The sequence below is a fragment of the Salmo salar genome, chromosome 15 (genome assembly GCF_965601325.2).
Source record: "Salmo salar chromosome 15, fSalSal1, whole genome shotgun sequence".
Taxonomy (NCBI): Eukaryota; Metazoa; Chordata; class Actinopteri; order Salmoniformes; family Salmonidae; genus Salmo; species Salmo salar.
The window spans coordinates 114,078,709-114,097,657 of record NC_138305.1 but is presented as its reverse complement, the minus strand read 5'-3'; the positions used below and the strand labels follow the sequence as shown (position 1 = coordinate 114,097,657).

Below are 18,949 nucleotides of genomic sequence, written 5' to 3'. Positions count from 1 at the left end.
ACATTCACCGGGAGGTTTGGTGGGAATACATTTTCTGAACATCACGCACCAATGTAAAATGCTGTTTTTGGATATAAATATGAACTTGATTGAACAAAACATGCATGTATTGTGTAACATGATGTCCTAGGAGTGTCATCTGATGAAGATCGTCCAAGGTTAGTGCTTCATTTAGCTGTATTTTGGGTTTTTGTGACACATCTCCTTGCTTGGAAAATGGCTGTGTGGTTATTTTTGTCTATGTACTCTCCTAACATAATCTAATGTTTTACTTTTGCTGTAAAGCCTTTTTGAAATCGGACAATGTGGTTACATTAAGGAGAAGTGTATCTTTAAAATGGTGTAAAATAGTCGAATGTTTGAGAAATTTTAATTATTAGATTGATGTTTTGTATTTCGCGCCCTGCTAGCAGAACTCCTGTCCTCAACAGGTTTTAACAGGGATACTGGAGTGATGGAGGTAGATACAGTACCAAGTCAAAAGCTTGGACACCTACTCATTCAAGGATTTTACATTGTAGAATAACAGTGAAGACATCAAAACTAATAAATAATTATGGAATCATGTAGTCAGCAAAAAAAAAGAAAAAGTGTTAAATCAAAATATATTTTATATTCTTCAAAGTAGCCACCCTTTGCCTTGATGACAGCTTTGCACACCCTTGGAAATCTTTCAACCAGCTTCACCTGGAATGCTTTTTCAACAGTCTTGAAGGAGTTCCCACATATGCTGAGCACTTGGGGGCTGCTTTTCCTTCACTCTGTGGTCCAACTCATCCCAAACCATCTCAATTGGGTTGAGGTCCGGTGATTGTGGAGGCCAGGTCATCTGATGCAGCACTCCATCACTCTCCTTCTTGGTCAAATAGCCCTTACACAGCCTGGAGGTGTGTTGGGTCATTGTCCTGCTGAAAAACAAATGATAGTCTCAGATGGGATGGTGTATCACTGCAGAATGCTGTGGTAGCCATGCTGGTTAAGTGTGCCTTGAATTCTAAATAAATCAAAGAGAGTGACCAGCAAAGCACCCCCACACCACCTCCTCCTCCATGCTTCATGGTGGGAACCACATATGCGGAGATCATCCGTTCACCTATTCTGCGTCTCACAAAGGACAGATTTCCACCGGTCTAATGTCCATTGCTCGTGTTTCTTGGCCCAAGCAAGTCTCTTCTTATTATTGGTGTCCTTTAGTAGTGGTTTCTTTGCAGCAATTCAACCATGAAGCCCTGATTCACACAGTCTCCTCTGAACAGTTGATGTTGAGATGTGTCTGTTACTTGAACTCTGAAGCATTTATTTGGGCTGCAATTTCTGAGGCTGGTAACTCTAATGAACTTATCCTCTGCAGCAGAGGTAACTCTGGGTCTTCCTTTCCTGTGGCGGTCCTCATGAGAGCCAGTTTCATCATAGCGCTTGATGGTTTTCTCGACTGCACTTGAAGAAACTTTCATAGTTCTTGAAATGTTCCATATTGTCTGACCTTCATGTCTTAAAGTAATGACGGACTGTTATTTCTCTTTGCTTATTTGAGCTGTTTTTGCCATAATATGGACTTGGTCTTTTACCAAATAGGGCTCTTCTGTAAACCACCCCTACCTTGTCACAACACAACTGAATGGCTCAAACGCATTAAGAAGGAATGAAATTCCACAAATTAACAAGGTACACCTGTTAATTGAAATGCATTCCAGGTGATGCTGGTTGAGAGAATGCAAAGCTGTCATCAAGGCAATGGGGTAGCTACTTTGAAAAATCTCAAATCTCAAATATATTTGTTTAACATTTTTAGTTACTACATGATTCCATGAGTGTTATTTCATAGTTTTGATGTCTTCATTGTTATTCTACAATGTAGAAAATAGTACAAATAAAGAAAAACCCTGGAATGAGTAAGTGTGTCCAAACTTTTGACTGGTACATACACACACTCCAGTACCATATTAACAATGTGCAGGGATACTGGAGTGATGGAGGTAGATATGTATAGGGGGAAGGGGACAGGGATACTGGAGTGATGGAGGTAGATATGTATAGGGGGAAGGGGACAGGGATACTGGAGTGATGGAGGTAGATATGTATAGGGGGAAGGGGACAGGGATACTGGAGTGATGGAGGTAGATATGTATAGGGGGAAGGGGACAGGGATACTGGAGTGATGGAGGTAGATATGTATAGGGGGAAGGGGACAGGGATACTGGAGTGATGGAGGTAGATATGTATAGGGGGAAGGGGACAGGGATACTGGAGTGATGGAGGTAGATATGTATAGGGGGAAGGGGACAGGGATACTGGAGTGATGGAGGTAGATATGTATAGGGGGAAGGAGACAGGGATACTGGAGTGATGGAGGTAGATACAGCGCCTTCGGAAAATATTCCGACCCCTTAACTTTTTCCACATTTTGTTACATCCTTATTCTACAATTGATAAAACAAATAAATAATCCTCAGCAATACCCCACAATGACAAAGTGAAAACAGGTTTACAATGACGGCCTACCAAAAGGCTTTCTGCGGGGACAGGGGCTGTAATTAAAAATGTCAAATAAAAATAAAATATAGGACAAAACACACATCATGACAAGAGAGGCACCACAACACCACATACAGAGAGACCTAAGACAACACAGCACGGCAGCAGCACAACTTTTAAAAACCTGTTATCGCTTTGTCATTATGGGGTATTGTGATGTCATCATGAGGTATTGGGATGTCATCATGAGGTATTGTGATGTCATCATGGGGTATTGTGATGTCATCATGGGGTATTTTGTGTAGAGGAAATAAATACATTGTTTTCCTCATTAATTATAGAATAAGGCTGTAACGTAACAAAATGTGGAAAAAGTCAAGATGTCTGAAAACTTTTCTAATGCACTGTATGATGATTGTATGTGAGTGGGTGTGTAGAGTATAAATGATGAGTGAGTTTTGGTGGGTGTGATGGAGTGACAGTGTGTAGGAAGAGTTACAGTTGACTTTAATCTATGTGAAAATCTATGTCAAGACCTGAAAATGGCTGTCTAGCAATGATCAACCACCAATTTGACAGAGGTTGAAGAATTCTGAAAAGCATAATGTTGCACAATCCAGGTGTGGAGGGCCCTTCACACCTGTAATCGCTGCCAAAGGTGCTTCTACACAGTATTGATTCAGGGATGAGAATACTTATGTAAATTTAATATTTCTATATTTCATTTTCAATAAAATTTGCACAAATTTCTAAAAACATGTTTTTATTTTGTCATTATGCAGTATTGTGTGTATTTAATAACTGTTTTATATTCAGGATGTATAACCAAAAAAAATGTGGACTACGTCAAGGCTATGAATACTTTCTGAAGGTTTGAGTTTATTTTATTTTTACAGGGACGGCGCACATTAATCAACATTTCAGTAAAAGTGCCGGGTTTTAGCCAGCCGGCTAATTTTCAACCGCAGTCCCTGTCCTTTATAACTTATAGCATAAAATAATTCAGTAAATGTTGAACCGTTCAAGCTATAGACACCAAATCACTCAACGACAATAACTCTAAAAGTTCAAGCGAGGGACACCTGTTCAGCCTAAATTCTTCGGGCCCTCTTCTCTTTTTTCTCTTTCCGTGTTAGTTTGATGCACAATTGATTTCAACGTGATAATCGATATGAGTGATTGACAAAAAACAGTTTTGCCTCTCTTTTGGTGACCCCCCCATATCAAAATGCAACACACACAAAAAAAAGAATGTAGCCCACTGTCTTCTGCAGGTTGTCCTCTAAACAGTGATAAAAACAATATTCAGTTTCCATGTGGTTTTTTTTTTTTTTTTTAGTTGTGGTAGTTATAACAGCTCATACAACCTGATTTCCCCCTAATCCATATCAGTGATTTATTAACAAAACAACAGGGTTTCTGATGCATGTGGTGCTGTAGTAGGATTACTATCGTTGCACATGTACGCGTAGATAGTACTGTAACGACCCTGGGTTTATAAGCACAGTCGATAGCGCGCTTATAAACCCAGGGTCGTTACAGTACATTTGATGTTTTCAATATATCACAAACTGTTTCTGCATATTGTTTATTGACCTGGACACGTAAAACTGTGTTTTGACATTGGCCTATTTATCAAAAACGTCTTGTCAACAGGAAGCAGCGACAACATTTTCAAGTTAAGTTTTAGGAATTTAAAATTGAACTTTCCAACATTAATTTCCAATGTTATTTTACTGAATCAGTTAAAAAAATTTAAAAAAAAGCTGAATGAGTCCAAAACCATTATTTTGATTTTATAACAGAAATGACGAAAAACAGGAATAGCCCTGCCTACTTTATCTATAGGCAGTCGGTCTGTTCGGTGCTAGCTAGGATACTTCACTGCTAACTAGGCTACTTTCACTTCTAACTCCATCCTGGTTGGTTTTGATACGTACCTAGCTAGCCTACTGTGTTTTTACCTAGCTAGCCTACTGTGTTTTTACCTAGCTAACCTACTGCTAGCCTACTGTGTTTTTACCTAGCTAACCTACTGTGTTTTTACCTAGCTAACCTACTACTAACCTACTGTGTTCTTACCTAGCTAACCTACTGTGTTTAAACCTAGCTAGCTAGCAGGCTAACAGCTAGTAACATTAGCTAGCATTGCCAACTTGCAGGTCATATGAACCCAGTACCTGGGCTTGAGGAGACGTTACCCACCGTATCTAACTACTTCCAACAAAAAACGGGCTACAAATATTTAGTTGCTCTGCGAAACTCCACATTTTGGGTGAATAACGAACGTATTTTTTATTTATTTTTGTTTACCTAACGTTTGAAGGATGTTGGGCGTCGGGAGAAGCCTCGGACTATAGCTAGGTAAGGTTAGTTAGAATAACATGATGTGGCTAACAATATGGCTAATTCTAGCTACGCTAGCCATGATAATCACGGTCAGCTAGTTAGCACAACAGTGGCAGCTGGCAACCAACGACATGACTTTAGTTAAATACATATATATAACTAGTTGTTTAGCTATAAAATAAACCTTACCTTGTATCTGTATACGTAGCTAGTTGGCGTTAATCAGGCTGACGTTAGTTAGCTAACTTAGCTCTGGTGTGACTGTGGCAAACTAAGCGTATTTCCGGCAACTGATACCACTTCTAGGTTGTATTTCTATTAAAATCGTATCAAATAATTTCCAGCGATAGTATTGACATTCTTCTGATGTAGCTAGCTGTCAAAGCGACAGCGCTAAGCTAACTGGCACCAGGAAACCCCCTTTCTATTTCCGCACTGTGGGAGATTTCTTCTTCTTCGGTGTGTTTTAACGGTGGTTTGCATTACCGCCCCACTACTAGACTGGAGTACAACTGCCTTATACTTTGCTTGAAAAATAAATTAACAAATATCCTACCATCTAACACTACACTCACAATTTTGTTCTATCAACAACAACAAAAATATATAAAATTAAAATAACACTACCCTACTTTTTAAATCTATCTAGTCCTACCTCATGCCAACAGCCTGAAAGGATGGGACATCACCACTTAACACACCCTGTAACTCTTCTGAAGTCTAGTCTGACACACACACACACACACAAAGAGTTCTCTGCAGCTGCCACCACAACCTCCATTTTCGACAACGTGCATTCCATCCCTGCAGTACAGCTGATAACCATTGCTATAAATCCAATCTTACTGAAACATAAAGTTGAAGACGGAAGTTTACATACACCTTAGCCAAATAAATTTAAACTCAGTTTCTCACAATTCCTGACATTTAATCCTAGTAAAAACTCCCTGTTTTAGGTCAGTTAGGATCACCACTTTATTATAAGAATGTGAAATGTCAGAATAATAGTAGAGAGAATGATTTATTTCTTCTTTTATGTCTTTCATCACATTCCCAGTGGGTCAGAAGTTTACATACACTCAATTAGTATTTGGTAACATTGCCTTTAAATTGTTTAACTTGGGTCAAACGTTACAGGTAGCCTTCCACAAGCTTCCCACAATAAGTTGGGTGAATTTTGGCCCATTCCTCCTGACAGCGCTGGTGTAACAGTCAGGTTTGTAGGCCTACTTCCTCATACACTTTTTCAGTTCTGCCAACAAATGTTCTATAGGATTGAGGTCAGGGATTTGTGATGGCCACTCCAATACCTTGACTTTGTTGTCCTTAAGCCATTTTGCCATAACTTTGGATGTATGCTTGGGGTCATTGTCCATTTGGAAGACCCATTTGTGACCAAGCTTTAACTTCCTGACTGATGTCTTGAGATGTTGCTTCAATATATCCACATCATTTTCCTGCCTCATGATGCCATCTATTTTGTGAAGTGTACCAGTTCCTCCTGCAGCAAAGCACCCCACAACATGATGCTGCCACCCCCGCGCTTCACGGTTGGGATGGTGTTCTTCGGCTTGCAAGCCTCCCCCTTTTTCCTCCAAACATAACGATGGTCATTATGGCCAAACAGTTCAATTTTCGTTTCATCAGACCAGAGGACATTTCTCCAAAAAGTGCGATTTTTGTCCTCATGTGCAGTGGCAAACTGTAGTCCGGCTTTTTTATGATGGTTTTGGAGCAGTGGCTTCTTCCTTGCTGAGCGGCCTTTCAGGTTATATTGATATAGGACTCGTTTTACTGTGGATATAGATAGTTTTGTACCTGTTTCCTCCACCATCTTCACATGGTCCTTTGCTGTTGTTCTGGGATTGATTTGCACTTTCGCACCAAAGTACGTTCATCTCTAGGAGACAGAACGCGTCTCCTTCCTGAGCGGTATGACGGCTGCGTGGTCCCATTTTCCCATGATGTCAAGCGAAGAGGCACTGAGTTTGAAGGTAGGCCTTGAAATACATCCACAGGTACACCACCAATTGACTCAAATGATGTCAATTAGCCAATCAGAAGCTTCTAAAGCCATGACATCATTTTCTGGAATTTTCCAAGCTGTTTAAAGGCACAGTCAACTTAGTGTATGTAAACTTCTGACCCACTGGAATTGTGAATTATAAGTGAAATAATCTGTCTGTAAACACTTGTTGGAAAAATTACTTGTGTCGTGCACAAAGTAGATGTCCTAACCGACTTGCCAAAACTATAGTTTGTTAACAAGAAATTTGTGGAGTGGTTGAAAAACAAGTTTTAATGATTCCAACCTAAGTGTATGTAAACTTCCGACTTCAACTGTATGTGATTGTATGTGTGTATTTCAGGCTTCCTGGATTCTAAGCAGCTGATTGGTCAGCCCCATCGATGATTGGAGCTCTGAACCCTCCCTCTCGTCAGGGGAAACAGCTGATGATCAACTCCTTCTCCAGCTGAATAAAAGCCAAGAGAGAGAGAGAGAGATGGTGTCTTTGATGTCCTGTGTTGGTTGTTGCTCAGTGACAGTTTTGTTGAAAGTATTTTGTGGCTGCTACGTATGAGTTATGTGTGTGCCAAAAGGACTGTTTTTTAAATTATTGAAATTGTTTACTTTACGTTAGTAATTATTCTGTTTTTGTTCCCAGAGGTAAAGGCTCCTTGGGAGTGCTTAGGCAGGAGGCCCGCGGGGATACATAACCTGTAGTATTTACTGTCTATACACACTAGGTAAGACCTGGGCGGACCATCCCCTGTATTTTGGTTAGCGCGCCAGGAGGTGCTAAAAGGTTAGGTAAGTAGTGGTTAGGTAGGAGAGGGAACTTTTTAACTCTTACTTTCTTTGCTTTGGTTCCGTCCAGCCCCCTCTCCCCACATTACCGTGTTGAGGAAATAAATTCTCTGTAAACGGTAATATTCTCTGCCTCTGTCATCCTTACCTCCACCTACAGTCCCATACCTCTATACCTCCACCTCCAGTCCCATACCTCTATACCTCCACCTACAGTCCCATACCTCTATACCTCCACCTCCAGTCCCATACCTCTATACCTCCACCTACAGTCCCATACCTCTATACCTCCACCTCCAGTCCCATACCTCTATACCTCCACCTACAGTCCCATACCTCTATACCTCCACCTACAGTCCCATACCTCTATACCTCCAGTCCCATACCTCTTTACCTCCACCTCCAGTCCCATACCTCTATACCTCCACCTACAGTCCCATACCTCTATACCTCCACCTCCAGTCCCATACCTCTTTACCTCCACCTCCAGTCCCATACCTCTATACCTCCAGTCCCATACCTCTATACCTCCACCTCCAGTCCCATACCTCTATACCTCCACCTCCAGTCCCATACCTCTATACCTCCACCTCCAGTCCCATACCTCTATACCTCCACCTACAGTCCCATACCTCTACACCTCCATCTACTGTCCCATACCTCTATACCTCCACCTACAGTCCCATACCTCTATACCTCCAGTCCCATACCTCTTTACCTCCACCTCCAGTCCCATACCTCTATACCTCCATCTACTGTCCCATACCTCTATACCTCCACCTCCAGTCCCATACCTCTTTACCTCCACCTCCAGTCCCATACCTCTATACCTCCACCTACAGTCCCATACCTCTATACCTCCACCTACAGTCCCATACCTCTACACCTCCAGTCCCATACCTCTTTACCTCCACCTCCAGTCCCATACCTCTATACCTCCACCTACAGTCCCATACCTCTACACCTCCAGTCCTATACCTCTTTACCTCCACCTCCAGTCCCATACCTCTATACCTCCACCTACAGTCCCATACCTCTACACCTCCAGTCCTATACCTCTATACCTCCACCTCCAGTCCCATACCTCTATACCTCCACCTCCAGTCCCATACCTCTATACCTCCACCTACAGTCCCATACCTCTACACCTCCAGTCCTATACCTCTTTACCTCCACCTCCAGTCCCATACCTCTATACCTCCACCTACAGTCCCATACCTCTACACCTCCAGTCCCATACCTCTATACCTCCACCTCCAGTCCCATACCTCTATACCTCCACCTCCAGTCCCATACCTCTACACCTCCACCTACAGTCCCATACCTCTACACCTCCAGTCCTATACCTCTTTACCTCCACCTCCAGTCCCATACCTCTATACCTCCACCTACAGTCCCATACCTCTACACCTCCAGTCCCATACCTCTATACCTCCACCTCCAGTCCCATACCTCTATACCTCCACCTCCAGTCCCATACCTCTATACCTCCACCTACAGTCCCATACCTCTACACCTCCAGTCCTATACCTCTTTACCTCCACCTCCAGTCCCATACCTCTATACCTCCACCTACAGTCCCATACCTCTACACCTCCAGTCCCATACCTCTATACCTCCAGTCCCATACCTCTTTACCTCCACCTCCAGTCCCATACCTCTTTACCTCCAGTCCCATACCTCTTTACCTCCACGGGGAGTTGAGGTGTAGCAGGGTGTTGTGTTCCCTCCAAGAGGCGTACGTAACATTAAAACTCAGAAGAACAGACAATGACTCCACTCTCGCCAACCTGTCTGCGTCGCACCAAACGACGAGCGTCAAACACGGATAATCTTCCCCTTAAGTTGGTCGACTTTTACATTTACAGCTACCCCAGCAATCACTCCTTTCAATGGAGCCCTTTTCTTGAGATCAAAACAATTCACATCTCGTCCCCGTTCATTTGATGCAGAGCGTCTGCTCCCTCTGACCAGCAGAAACATCAACAATTATCGCCACTTCTGGTTCCCTTCACCGATTCCACAGCACCCAACTCTGTTTTCACCCGCCCTGAAACCACAAATGGATCAGCCAAAAGGGTCCACTTTTTCATTAAACTTCACTGTCCGACTCATCTTTATCCTGACCCTCGGTGCAAGCCTCGGGCTCCAGGAACTTCACCTATCACCTTCGATACTTCGCCCTCATTCACTTCCTTTTCTCCTCCTGTCTTCATCTCACTCTGCTTACACTTTCTACCATTCTTCTTTAACAAACCATCTCCCTTTTTTTCTCCACCATTTTAAACTGACTCAAGCTCACCCTCTCTCGCTTAGACCCTCCTCTGCCTCTTTTTTCCCCTCCGTTTTCCAAGTATACGTCTCCTTGTGACAATACTGCCCTTCTCCTGACGTCCATCTTGTTCTTGCCTTGTCAAGGGATGCCATTTAACCGGCTCAGCAGGAACCCACCAGGATGTAGCGCTCAACAGAACATCCCACTTTGCAGCTGCTTCGTCTTGATGTTCTTCTTTATCAAAAACTACTGCGACACTTTTCCATTTCTGTAACGGCCGTTGTGTATATAGTGGACCAAGGCGCAGCGGGTTGAGTGCTCAATATTCACTTTTATTAGAACACTTAACGAAACAAAAAAAACGAAATAACGACCGAACAGTATTGCAGGCTAAACACACAGCAGTGCAAAAACAACTTCCCACAAAGGACAAGTGAAAACAGGGCTACCTAAGTATGATTCCCAATCAGCAACAACGATGTAAAGCTGTAACCTGATTGAGAGCCATACCAGGCCAACACAAAGAAATGCACAACATAGACTGAGCATAGAAATACAAAACATAGAACATAACCAAAAAATCCGGAATACTCTAAACAAACACCCCTCTTACATAAACACATATCCCAACAAACCCCGAACCACATAAAACAAACACCCCCCTGCCACGTCCTGACCAAACTACAATAACAAATAACCCCTTTACTGGTCAGGACGTGACACATTTCCATTTTAAACCAGCTTCTATCGTATATTGTATGTATATATATATATCCGTCACCTACTGTGCGGGATGGAAACAGGATTCCCCCCAAAAAAATATATTAACTAACTTTTCTGTTAAATAAAACATATGATCCCTACAGAGGATCAATGGGAACCTGGAAGGGTGGGTTTTCAGATGTAAAATCATTAAGTCCCAAAAACGTTTCTGCCGCAGCCACAATGTCCAGTTTCTGAGACTTCTTTGAGACTTGTACCGTACAGTTTATAACCGTGGCAATGAACGACACAAAATCCACCTTTTTTTTTAACACACAGCATGTTTCTTTTGACTGGCAGCAAACATTTAATAAAGGCTGTGGTACGTCCACTACCATATCTTCACTAGCATAACTTGTTTTCTCAATGATTTAAATCGCTTCCGCATAGGAGATTCTATTGACCTCTCTAACTTTTGCCAGCTCAAATCTCCTTCACCCTTACAGGGAACTCTGGGAACTTGTGATCTCCAAGACAACTGCAACACCGTCGTTCTTCTAATCAAATCAAATCCAATTTTATTGGTCACATACACATGGTTTAGCAGATGTTAATAATGTGAGTGTAGCGAAATGCTTGTGCTTCTAGTTCCGACAGTGCAGTAATATTTAACAAATTCACAACATCTACCTTATACACACAAATGTAAAGGGATGAATAAGAATATGTACATATAAAGATATGGATGTGCGATGGCAGTGCGGCATAGGCAAGATGCAGTAGATGGTATAGAGTACATTATATACATATGAGATGTGTAATGTAGAATATGTAAACAATATTAAAGTGGTATTATTTAAGATGACTAGTGATACATTTATTAAAGTGGCCAATGGTATCAAGTCTGCATGTAGGCAGCAGCCTCTCTGAGTTAGTGATAGCTGTTTATCAGTCTGATGGCCTGGAGATAGAAGCTGTTTATCAGTCTGATGGTCTGGAGATAGAAGCTGTTTATCAGTCTGATGGCCTGGAGATAGAAGCTGTTTAACAGTCTGATGGCCTGGAGATAGAAGCTGTTTATCAGTCTGATGGTCTGGAGATAGAAGCTGTTTATCAGTCTGATGGCCTGGAGATAGAAGCTGTTTATCAGTCTGATGGCCTGGAGATAGAAGCTGTTTACCAGTCTGATGGCCTGGAGATAGAAGCTGTTTACCAGTCTGATGGTCTGGAGATAGAAGCTGTTTATCAGTCTGATGGTCTGGAGATAGAAGCTGTTTATCAGTCTGATGGTCTGGAGATAGAAGCTGTTTATCAGTCTGATGGTCTGGAGATAGAAGCTGTTTATCAGTCTGATGGCCTGGAGATAGAAGCTGTTTATCAGTCTGATGGTCTGGAGATAGAAGCTGTTTATCAGTCTCTCGGTCCCAGCTTTGATGCACCTGTACTGACCTCGCCTTCTGGATGGTAGCGGGGTGAACAGGCAGTGGCTCGGGTGGTTGTTGTCCTTTGATCTTTTTGGCCTTCCTGTGACATCGGGTGGTGTAGGTGTCCTTGAGGGCAGGTAGTTTGCCCCCGGTGATGCGTTGTGCAGACCTCACTACCCTCTGGAGAGCTCTGCGGTTATGGGCGGAGCAGCTGCCGTATCAGGCGGTGATACAGCCCGACAGGATGCTCTCGATTGAATGCTCTCGACAGCATTCTTACATAGGTATTCCTCTTGTCCAGATGGGATAGGGCAGTGTGATGGCGATTGCGTCGTCTGTGGACCTATTCGGGCAGTAAGCAAATTGGAGTGGGTCTAGGGTGTCAGGTAGGGTGGAGGTGATATGGTCCTTGACTAGTCTCTCAAAGCACTTCATGATGACGGAAGTGAGTGCTACGGGGCGGTAGTCATTTAGCTCAGTTACCTTCGCTTTCTTGGGAACAGGAACAATGGTGGCCCACTTGAAGCATGTGGGAACAGAAGACTGGGATAAGGATTGATTGAATATGTCCGTAAACACACCAGCCAGCTGGTCTGCGCATGCTCTGAGGACGCGGCTGGGGATGACGCCTGGGCCGGCATTCTTGCGAGGGTTAACACGTTTGAACGTTTTACTCACGTCGGCTGCAGTGAAGGAGAGCCCGCAGGTTTTGGTAGCGGGCCGTGTCGGTGGCACTGTATTGTCTTCAAAGCGAGCAAAGAAGTTGTTTAATTTGTCTGGGATACGTAAACATTATTAAAGTGCCGTTATTTAAGGTGACTAGTGATACACACCGTTCTTCAGTATACTCTGTCCGTCTGCACACACTTGAAACATGGCCAAATCCTTTACAATTCTTATGGTTTGTGGACGAATGCTCTTACGTCGTATTTTACATAACCAAGCTTCACATGCGTAGGTATTTGCTCTTTATCAAAAAAAACCCAACAGAACCGACAGACTTTCTTCTTTTCCAACATTCACCCACTGGGTCAGACGCCGGACACCAACCACACCAGGAAATATCTTCAACCTGAACATCCGCCATCACCCCCTGAGATGACTCCTTTGACAGGTGCTCTACTCCGAAGTTCAAAACACAAAACTTTTGTTGTCTTCCTCTGTTTTTCAGAAATACAATGAATCAAAAATAAGACCACTCCTGGTCACTCTGACAGACTTCATATTTCCAAACTTTCCCATTTCCGACACCTCGAATGGATTTCCCACATATGCATCCTTACTCAACAAACGCACCCAAACATCATTCACACACGTATTCTCCACTCCAATTTTAGACAATTTCATTTTTTGTTCCAGTTTCGTCTTCACCAAATAAGTCCAACAACCATCCTACTCCTTCAGTCACATTCAAATCACATCTCTACACAGGCGCCTGCGAGGACCCAACATTTATCCACAGAATTCCTTGTAGTGCCAAAGTCGCCGAGCCCCCCCCCCCCAAAAAAAATGCTCGGCTGCACTCACAACGATGCTTATTTTCCCAGAGTTCCCCTCCGATTTCCCCTCCGTTTGCGCTGTTCAGTTGATAACCAAAGTAATGCTACAAAGTCCACCTTCTTAACATGCTTCTGTGGATTTTATATGGCGGTTGGCAACCAACTTTAAGGTGCATTACCGCCACCAACTGGACCGGAGTGTGGACCAGAGACAGGGAAGGTCTAAATCCTACCCAATAATCTCATCTCTCTAAGGAAACGAAATAATGAAATACATCCGCTGAAGATTTCCACATCAGTTCACTTAATCCTGGCTCTTCCACCCCATCACTCCTCATAACTAACAACAATCGCTCCCTTTCCCTCCCATATTGCTGGCACTGAAACAGCCTCAATCTCCTCCTGATAATGATCAAGTCTCCCAGTCGGATGTTTCCACAACAATTTATTTAGCCTTGTGTGTCCCAGTCTCAGCCTTGTGACTACACTTTTCCTCCTTTCTCTCTCGGCCTCAGGACCTCCCTGTCCCTACCCTTTCCTGGATCTTATACAGGTGTCTTCTCTTTCTCTCCCTGTCCCTACCTTTTCCTGGATCTTTTACAGGTGTTTTCTCTTTCTCTCCCTGTCCCTACCTTTTCCTGGATCTTATACAGGTGTCTTCTCTTTCTCTCCCTGTCCCTACCTTTTCCTGGATCTTATACAGGTGTCTTCTCTTTCTCTCCCTGTCCCTACCTTTTCCTGGATCTTATACAGGTGTCTTCTCTTTCTCTCCCTGTCCCTACCTTTTCCTGGATCTTATACAGGTGTCTTCTCTTTCTCTCCCTGTCCCTACCTTTTCCTGGATCTTATACAGGTGTCTTCTCTTTCTCTCCCTGTCCCTACCTTTTCCTGGATCTTATACAGGTGTCTTCTCTTTCTCTCCCCGTCCCTACCTTTTCCTGGATCTTATACAGGTGTCTTCTCTTTCTCTCCCTGTCCCTACCTTTTCCTGGATCTTTTACAGGTGTCTTCTCTTTCTCTCCCTGTCCCTACCTTTTCCTGGATCTTATACAGGTGTCTTCTCTTTCTCTCCCTGTCCCTACCTTTTCCTGGATCTTAAACAGGTGTCTTCTCTTTCTCTCCCTGTCCCTACCTTTTCCTGGATCTTATACAGGTGTCTTCTCTTTCTTGCCATTTGTTTTAACCCCTGTTCTTATTAACCCCTGTTCTTATTAACCCCATGGCTTCTGCTTTACTGATTTAACTTTTCCATCTCAACATTAGGATGCTTGAGAGCCTGTTGGTGATAACATCCACCTCCTCCTCCCACTCTACTCCCACATGAGCTGGTACCCAGAGGAACCTCACAAATACCCCCAAGCAATGCAAAACGTCATACAATACATCCTGTGTGCTCCGAGACACAAATTAATTTAAGCTCACCAGTGCTGCACAGGAGTCAGAGCAGATGACTACCCTGTCTGGCCTCACCTCCTCCTCCTCCTCTGCAGCCAATAGTATGGCCATCAACTCCATTGTGTAAACAGATACATTATCTGTTGCTCTTTTTGTCACAGCCATCTAAAACTCAGGAACACTAAAAGCTGCTCCTATCCTTCCTGTTTTAGGGTCCTTAAACTCAGGAACACTAAAAGCTGCTCCTATCCTTCCTGTTTTAGGGTCCTTAAACTCAGGAACACTAAAAGCTGCTCCTCTCCTTCCTGTTTTAGGGTCCTTAAACTCAGGAACACTAAAAGCTGCTCCTATCCTTCCTGTTTTAGGGTCCTTAAACTCAGGAACACTTAAAGCTGCTCCTATCCTTCCTGTTTTAGGGTCCTTAAACTCAGGAACACTTAAAGCTGCTCCTATCCTTCCTGTTTTAGGGTCCTTAAACTCAGGAACACTTAAAGCTGCTCCTATCCTTCCTGTTTTAGGGTCCTTAAACTCAGGAACACTTAAAGCTGCTCCTATCCTTCCTGTTTTAGGGTCCTTAGATCCATCTGTGAATATATTAAAGAAAGCATAGTACTGTGTTGTTAAATGTTCACTTACAGCTGAATCTAGTCCTTCCTCAACATCTCTTACCCTCTCAAGCAAGTCTAGATCTATCACTGGCTGAGGGAGAAACCAAGGTAGCAGGAAGAACCATCTCTGTCACCATGCCACCATGCCATCGCCTATCCACCCAAAGCTTGTATTCTGATTTCGTTCATGTTCCCAGAACTCTACGAGCACTTTTCTTGTAGGATGTGTAAACTTACAGTTCCAGTCAAAAGTTTGGACACACCTACTCATTCCAGGGTTTTTCTTTATTTTTACTATTTTCTACATTGTAGAATAACAGTGAAGACATCAAAACTATGAAATAACACACATGGAATCATGTAGTAACTAAAAAAAGTGTTAAACTAATCAAAATATTTTTTATATTTGAGATTCTTTTAAGTAGCCACCCTTTGCCTTGATGACAGCTTTGCACACTCTTGGCATTCTCTCAACCAGCTTCTCCTGGAATGCATTTCAATTAACAGGTGTGCCTTGTTAAAAGGTCATTTGTGGAATTTCTTTCCTTCTCAATGCGTTTGAGCTGTTCCATTGTGTTGTAACAAGGTCGGGGTGGTATACAGAAGATAGCCCTATTTGGAAAAAGACCAAGTGTCACAGTCTTCTTCGTCAGATGATAAAGAAAAATCATTGTCGGACCAAAACGCAGCGGGGTTATGTGCACTCATCTTCTTTTATTAAATTGGCAAAGAAGGAAAAAACAAAATAAACACGTACACAAAACACAATGACGAATAACAGGCCGGTAAGACATTAAGGCCTTACCTAGCACAATCTCCCACAAACTACCAACACAAACACATACCTATATATATAGGACTCTCAATCAGAGGCAACTAAGAAACACCTGCCTCCAATTGAGAGTCCAAAACCCAATGACCTCAACAAAGAAATACTAATACTAGAATGAACATAGAAATACAAAAACATATAACATAGCCCAAAACCCGGAAATAATAAATCAAACACCCTTCTAAACAACCAACCACCCCGAACCACATAAAACAAATACCCCCTGCCACGTCCTGACCAAACTGCAATACAAATAACCTCTTTACTGGTCAGGACGTGACACCAAGTCCATATTATGGCAAGAACAGCTCAAATAAGCAAAGAGAAATGACAGTCCATCATTACTTTAAGACATGAAGGTCAGTCAATACGGAAAATTTCAAGAACTTTGAAAGTTTCTTCAAGTGCAGTCGCGAAAACCATCAAAGCGCTATGATGAAACTGGCTCTCATGAGGACCGCCACAGGAAAGGAAGACCCAGAGTTTCCTCTGCTGCAGAGGATAAGCTCATTAGAGTTACAAGCCTCAGAAATTGCAGCCCAAATGCATTTTTATTAATACATGTTTTATTTCCCCTTTATTTAACCAGGTAGGCTAGTTGAGAACAAGTTCTCATTTACAACTGCGACCTGGCCAAGATAAAGCAAAGCAGTGAGACACAAACAACAACACAGAGTGACTCATGGAATAAACAAATATACAGTCAATAATACAGTAGAGAAAGTCTATATACAGTGTGTACAAATGGCGTGAGGAGGAAAGGCAATAAATAGGCCCTAGAGGTGAAATAATTAGAATTTAGCAATTAAACACTGGAGTGATAGATGTGTAGAAGATGAATGTGCAAGTAGAGATACTGGGGTGCAAAGGAGCAAACAAAATAAAATTACAGTATGGGGATGAGGTAGTTGGGTGGGCTATTTACAGATGGGCTATTGTCACGTCCTGACCAGCAGATGGAGCTGTTGTTGTAGTTTTGGGGTCAGGACGTGGCAGTCTTGTGTGTGTGATTGTTCTGTGTTGGTCTTGTGACTCCTGATCAGGAACAGCTGGGGATCGTTGTTCCTGATTGGGAGTCATATATGTAGGAGTATGTTTGTCACTTGGTTTGGTGGGTAGTTGTTTTTGCACTGCGTGTTGTGTGCCTGCAAAACTGTTCCTGTCTTATATATTGTTTGAATTGTTAAGTGGATGCTCTACTCCTTTATTTTAATTAAAGATGAGTATTCACATACCTGCTGCGCCTTGGTCCATTTCTACAGAAGACAGCCGTTACAGCTATGTACAGGTGCAATGATCTGTGAGCTGCTCTGACAGCTGGTGCTTAAAGTTAGTGAGGGAGATATGAGTCTCCAGCTTCAGTGATTTTTGCAATTCGTTCCATTCATTGGCAGCAGAGAACTGGAAGGAAAAGCGGCCAAAGGAGGTGTTGGCTTTGGGGATGACCAGTGAAATATACCTGCTGGAGCGCGTGCTACGGGTGGGTGCTGCTATGGTGACCAGTGAGCTGAGATAAGGTGGGGCTTAACCTTGCAAAGACTTATAGATGACCTGGAGCCAGTGGGTTTGGTGACGAGTATGAAGCGAGGGCCAGCCAACGAGAGCATACAGGTCGCAGTAATGGGTAGTATATGGGGCTTTGGTGACAAAACGGATGGCACTGTGATAGACTGCATCCAATTTGCTGAGTAGAGTGTTGGAGGCTATTTTATAGATGACATCGCCGAAGTCGAGGATCGGTAGGATAGTCAGTTTTACGAGGGTATGTTTGGCAGCATGAGTGAAGGATGCTTTGTTGCGAAATAGGAAGCCGATTCTAGATTTAATTTTGGATTGGAGATGCTTGATGTGAGTCTGGAAGGAGAGTTTACAGTCTAACCAGACACCTAGGTATTTGTAGTTATCCACATATTCTAAGTCAGAACCGTCCAGAGTAGTGATGCTGGATGGGCGGGCAGGTGCAGGCAGCGATCGGTTGAAGAGCATGCATTTAGTTTTACTTGCATTTAAGAGCAGTTGGAGGCCACGGAAGGAGTGTTGTATGGCATTGAAGCTCGTCTGGAGGTTTGTTAACACAGTGTCCAAAGAAGGGCCAGAAGTATACAGAATGGTGTCGTCTGTTTAGAGGTGTCATCTTCGATTTGACACACTGAACTCTGTCTGAGAAGTAGTTGGTGAACCAGGCGAGGCAGTCATTTGAGAAACCAAGGCTGTTGAGTCTGCCGATAAGAATGTGGTGATTGACAGAGTTGAAAGCCTTAGCCAGGTCAATGAATACAGCAGCACAGTACTGTCTTTTATCGATGGCGGTTATGATATCGTTTAGGACCGTGAGCGTGGCTGAGGTGCACCCATGACCAGCTCTGAAACCAGATTGCATAGCGGAGAAGGTGCGGTGGGATTCGAAGTGGTTGGTAATCTGTTTGTTAGGTCTGTAGCAGTTTGGGTCTAGAGTGCCTCCCCCTTTGAAGAGGGGGATGACCGTGGCAGCTTTCCAATCTACAAATACAATGCACACAGACCATCCCATCTAACCCATAACTACTACTGCTACAAATACAATGCACACAGACCACCCCAT

At 43.1% G+C, this 18,949-nt stretch overlaps 1 protein-coding gene and 1 long non-coding RNA gene across 5 annotated transcripts in view; one reads left to right on the top strand and one right to left on the bottom strand.

The window, feature by feature from the left end:
- LOC106572992 (NF-kappa-B essential modulator-like) overlaps positions 1–5,255 on the bottom strand; it is a 44,681-nt gene extending 39,426 nt beyond the window's left edge. For all 4 annotated transcript variants that reach the window (XM_082962304.1, XM_082962302.1, XM_082962305.1 and 1 more), the window contains exon 1: positions 5,014–5,255. The gene's annotated coding sequence lies outside the window, so the exon portion shown is untranslated. The remainder of the gene's footprint in view (positions 1–5,013) is intronic.
- Positions 4,364–7,756, top strand: LOC106572993 (uncharacterized). The gene is made up of 2 exons (XR_001321236.3): positions 4,364–4,839; positions 7,194–7,756. It is a non-coding gene; the product is annotated as an uncharacterized LOC106572993 (long non-coding RNA).
- The last annotated feature ends 11,193 nt before the right edge of the window (positions 7,757–18,949 follow it).